The sequence below is a fragment of the Hyposmocoma kahamanoa genome, unplaced genomic scaffold, assembly GCF_003589595.1.
Source record: "Hyposmocoma kahamanoa isolate Upper Pololo Valley unplaced genomic scaffold, ASM358959v1 63, whole genome shotgun sequence".
Classification (NCBI taxonomy): domain Eukaryota; kingdom Metazoa; phylum Arthropoda; class Insecta; order Lepidoptera; family Cosmopterigidae; genus Hyposmocoma; species Hyposmocoma kahamanoa.
In genome coordinates this window covers 5,382,008-5,388,193 of record NW_020653851.1, presented here as the reverse complement: position 1 = coordinate 5,388,193, position 6,186 = coordinate 5,382,008, and positions in this window count along the sequence as shown.

The following is a 6,186-nucleotide window of genomic DNA, read 5'->3' as shown; positions in this document are numbered from 1 at the left end:
TCGCTTTAAAAATGTTATATAAGCAGTTTTTTCACTTTCGTTGAAAATTATTCAAAATATTGTTGCAGTTAAAAAAATACTTTGCGTTTTTTATGCTTTGTTAAAGGACAGTCCAAACTATTGTATACTTGGGCTTAATTGTTTTGTATTAGGTACATTATCCCAACTTCATCGTTATAAGATATGGTATCTAAAATAAGTGTTATTATTATTTAAACAGGGTTATTTGTAAAAACCTCGCAGGATTTATAATCCATTACCTACTAAAATTATAAACGTTAATTGTTATAACAATTTTCACAAAACACAATTATAATATATATATATATATATATATGGTAGTAGCAGAAACGCGCAAGCGTTCTCCCCTACGACGACTCTTACCCCCGCTCCTGCGTGCTAGCGTTTTAATAATAATAATAACGCACATTCTCAACACTCAAACTCACGGGAGAAATAAATATAGGCCATACAAATATTTCTCCTGGCCCGGGAATCGAACCTAGGACCTATGCGTGGCAGTTCGGTATGGTAACCGTTCGGCCACGGAGGCAGTAAAACAGTTTCTTTTGTTACAGGATTTTTACCGTGTAAATAGAGCGACATATTTAAACATTGTTATTGTAGGAAAGTAAACTTTTCATGAATTATTAAAAGCCCTGGAACAAAAGTTGTTGTTTATGATATAAGTAATAAAGTCCTGGGAGATGTAAGGTTAGTATTACGGCAGCTTCCCACGGCCCGTGACCCGTTTAGAGGGCCGCCCGAGCCCGCCCTTAGCTCGCCTGTGGCGGCTGGTTCGGATCTGCCGCCTCTGGTCGGTAACTTTAATTAAAGGCGCGGCGCGAGAGCGCGTGCGGTCTATTTGCGCCGCCACAAGAGCTCGCCCATACAAATCGGCGCGTTTGACAGCACGGGTCGTGGGCACGCACCATAGTTCGCATTTATTAGACTCTCTGTCAAGCAATACTTTCAACTTCATTACATCATACCATCATACGTTTTTGTCAGGCCAAGATGGCCTGACAAAAACTAGCAATAAGGTCAGCTCTAGTACCCCGTCTTTTGTTTGTGTATATTATGTTTTTGTGTGCAAAAAAATCCTTATATATTATATTGAGTTGTAATAAACATTGCAGCTTTGTCATTTGTAATAACTTTGTTAATAAATAAATTAAAATTTAAATTAAAAAAAATGTATAATGTTTAAAAGCTATCTATAGACAGCCCTGATGTCATAACTTACGTGTATAAACAGAACGTGTGAACGTTCTTTTATCGGTGCCATAAACTGCGAGAAAATGACATAAATTAGATATACACGTCTGGTAAAAGCGTGTCACAATTAGCTATAAAAAATATTTTATATATTTCAATATCATTTTTAAGATTAATAAATCAACAAGCAAAAGTAAAAATACGAGCATGCCCATACTCTTTAAAGTTTCATTACTTCTTGATTTCAAAATATGATTGATATCACAATGTAGATTTTTTTGTTATAAGGCCGTATTAAATTGCATTTAATAAACATTAAAACAATTGAAATGGGAATGACAATAAGTTAATATTCCTAAAAATTACTATCAATGCCATTGAGTATCTAACAGAGTGATGAATATTAACCCCGGAGGCTTTTCACAGACCAATTTGAAAAAAGAAGTCCCTTCGAGACGATGGATGTTGAAACAAGTCCGAAACGTTGAGATAAAACATGTTTATACACTATTTTAAAATCTAACAGAAATCTTACCCAGAACCTCGACATCTAACGCCGAGAACCATTAACCACTAGACCACAAGATCCAAGCAAGCAATTTGCATTCGATCTTATTTCTATTATTTTGACTTTGAAACATATAAAACAATGAAAAAATTTTATTTGTTGACACAAGACATTGGAAACGTGACAGTATAATCTCAGCTACAGAGTAAAGTTCGTGGAATTACATCTATTTACCAAGTTTTATTGAAATCGGTTACCGGAAAGTGCGCGAAACCGGATTCGTCCCCTAGTTTGCCACCATTAGAGGTGGAATATTTTCTTCAAATTTAAATGGGACCAATACTGACGTACCCTCTCAACCTCCCTCTTAACCCTCTTAACCGCGTGACATACACACAAAAAAAAACAGTTGAATAGAGAACCTTCTCCTATTTTTGGAATCGGTTAAATATAAATTTCCTTCTAACACAAATTTCTTATAAAAATATCTTTATTTCATATGAAAGCCATAAGTTATATTTGAAATTGTCACTACAACTCATTAAAGCAGATTCCCCGAGAAGAATGAGTAAGTATCTACAGAGGTTTCTTTTTGTAAACAGATATATGTTCGCATGTTCGCATTTATCATTTACAATTATTTTTTAAATATAGACCGGAAGTATCTGAAATAGTTAAACGGGTCACTACCACGGATAACCTTTAGTATAATGTTTTTGTTAAATAACTGACTAATTTTATACATTAACCGGAATCTTATTATAGAAGCGTATACAATGCCCCTTTAACGAATTTGTGACTTTGCGAATAAACCTGCCAAGAAAATTAAATTTTCATAAATTGGCGCTAAAGAAAGAATCGAAAACTTCTCTCTCAAAGACATTCTGTGGCTCTTATTGTAAATTGACCTAACCGCACGTTTTTATAGGACAAAGATTCTAATAATATCGGCTGGATTACCCCTTAGCAAAATGCCGTATGTTGTCAATCTGTGAAAGTAGCCAAAGTAAACCAATTTAGCGGTTTCTACGTCTGACAGTTTCGTATTTTTTTTATCGCGTGCACTGCAGAGCTGAGCCTCTTCAATAGCTTGGTTTCTTTATAATATCAATTGACGGAAGGAACTGACAGTAAGCTAAACGCTTGTCCATAATAATTGCAGTGCCACTCAGATATTTAAATCGCAAAGATCTGAAGGGCATCTACTGCGCCCGACACCCAAGGCATAAGTTGATAGTTAGTTTAGTGAATAAGTTTACTACTACAAATAATGTTTTCCCCAATATTATTGTCTGCACTCAAATTTTATCACAATGACATATCATAAAGTAGATACTTGTGTATTATTACCATAAACTGACATTAATATAGTAAATGTTTACTTTTCTTTCTACTAAACAAACATGGTTTATCCTAACTATTAGAGTTATCTGGCAAACAGTGGTAGATTCGTCGGAATATTTTGGGAATTCCTTATGTTTATTTAGGGTTATTGATGACAAGCAGTACATAATTTCAAGATGTTAACTTGGGTGATCGATATTTTTAAAACTCTCACGGGTTTTATTTGAAATAACCTCAGTATTTTTATTATTATTGTGTAAAAAAAATGAGAAACATCATTCTTGCACTATTCGCTTATTAGTATTTTCAGATCAAAAATCTACAACAGAACGGATTATCTTACCAATATCACAAAGTTATAATTAACTACCTATACCCTACTACCCCACTGCTCAACAGCAAAACGACAAATCAAATCCTATACTCAATTATTAGACTAAACAATCGTACTTTAAAACAAGTCGTGTAATTCGTTTATTCTCAGAAGTTCCATGTACTCAGATCCACGTCGAACAATTGTACCCCAAAATTCTATACATGGAACTAGTGGGAACAAATTTAATGTTTTTATCTTCATTCACATTAGTTATATATATATATATATATATATAGAGAGAGAGATCTCTATAATAATAATAACATTAAATCTATCAGCTTTAGGAATCTTCCTAAAGCTGCACATTACAGTTGTTTAAGTTCCTTATCGAGTATATAACCAGAAACAGAGACGAAATGTCATTTAATTTCTTTGAAAACTATTCTGCCAAATCATTACTGTGACAACTGCGCTCCGACTGACCAGCCCGAATGAAACAATTGACGGGTGTCGACAATTGTTTCACTTCAATACGACCAGTGTAATATGAGCTTTGCAATAATGGACGAAAATTGCAAAATTACATATTATCGACTGTGAACTGGCAACCGGTACTATCTTAATTTTGACAACTTTACAGGATGAAGAAACAATCATTTACACAGCATCTGGTTTATTAAACGTAGTTTACGTAAATACATGTGTAATAAAAATATTTAAAACTACATATTTTCATTTAATGAACCAGACGCTATATAAATGACGCAAATAATTTTTTTTTACCTGTTAAGTTGTCAAAATTGAGATAGTACCGATTGCCCGTTCACAGTCGATATTTAATATTTAATTACCGATGAAATGTGATTCTATTTGTTTTGTAATTAGATATTTTGCTGTTTTTCCCACATCACCGAATGGAACAGCTCCCATTGTTAGAGATATTGTCTTTATTACTGTAAATACAGAATATTTTTGGAATATACGGAGACGTACACACCGGTCAACTGTTGGCGCTGTACTGTTTCAATTTTCTAATTTGTGATTTCAGCGCAAACGAGAGTTGATATTTAAAAGTGATATAAGGCACATTTACCTGATGAGTTGCCAGGAATGGATTGCCTTTATTTCGTCTCTATTTCTGGTTATAAGTTCCTAAACGTTAACCCTTTTTTCGCGTCATTTACAGAATCTAGCATTCACCGACAAAAGGACGTTGACATTTAATATCATATGACAAATTTTCATTGAATTGTTGTGTTATAATTATAAATACAAATTAAATCAAAATTCGAACCGACGTCTTCTAGCAAACTGTGCCAAACGCTATGCCAACTAAGCCACGGAACGAACCAGCGGACCTCGCGAATTTTTCTATGTGCTTGTTGTCGTATATTTTTATTTGGTTTTTCAACGACTTTTTAGCCGTAGCGCCATCTATGAGAAATCTATGTAAGTATTTCATCACCCAGTTAGATACCTTTACAGCTACCAGCACCGGCTAGAGATGTCGCTATTCACTGTATTTAAATTTTTTTGAATTGATATTCAGTTACTTTCTTATGTGAAATTACTCCACTAGTTTGTTATAATTATTAATACAAAGATCGAAAACTTAGAAAATATTCCATCGATCCGGCCGGATTCGAGCCGACGCGACGTTTTGCTAGAAGTGTAAGATCTTTGTATTCATAATTATCATGTGACTACTTAAGTCCTATACTCAAGCCTTGGTCAAATCAACAACTGTACACATTATCTTGAAGATTATTGTTAATAAACATAAATTAAATAATTAACGAATGTTACTAAATGCATCGTATGATTAAAATTATAAAACGCTATTATAACAATTGATATAAAAATTCCTTCGATTCGGCTGGACTCGAACCAACGTCTGTCGCCTCAACGTGGCTACAGCTCTGCCAATTGAGCTACGAATATACGCCTGTCCACATCAGTTGCAGTGCCACTCAGAGCTTTAAATCGCAAAGATCTGAAGGATACGGACACTGCGCTCGTCAACCTGAGACCTAAGTCGACAATAACCATGTGCCTGTAATATCCCCGGCATCCGTGTCCTTCAAAACCGGAACACAGTAATGCTGGCATTACTGCTTGATGGTAGAAATTGGTAAGGTGGCAGTACTTCCTATTGTAGTAAAAACATCATGATGTTCAATGAAAAAAAAGTTTAACCTCTCTGTAATTAGGTACAAAGTTAGGATTATTAAGATAATTAATGTTGTATAGTTTATGCAACTTAAAAACCACGACAAATAGAAAACAAATAATTGTTTGTTCATCAAAGAATGTACTTATACTTAATTTAAAATTACTTAACTTTAAAAAAAGTCATTCGTAATCATGTCAGGACTTTGTTATTTTCATAAGTAAAAAATTTCAAGACTTTAAAAAAAAAAGAGGATAATACCAAAAATTTTAAATGGATGTTCATCTTTGTGTTCGTAAAATATGTATATTAAAACTTTACGGATGGATCAAAATTCATAATCGGTGAATATATTTCAGAAATTCACATAGATACGTTATTGCGCTCAAGTTAACATAGCAAATAATACAAGGTTGTTTGTACAATATTATAACAACCCACAGAACTATAGTACTGTTACAATTATAACATCATAAACAACAACTTTTGTTCAATGACTTTACAAAACTACCAAAAAAAAAATGTAACTACCAAAAATAAACTTTTATGATTATAGGACCCCCCTTCCCCTGCTCCTGCGTTCTGCATCGGACTGCGACTTTTATTACTGCATAGAGTTGTCACCATCTG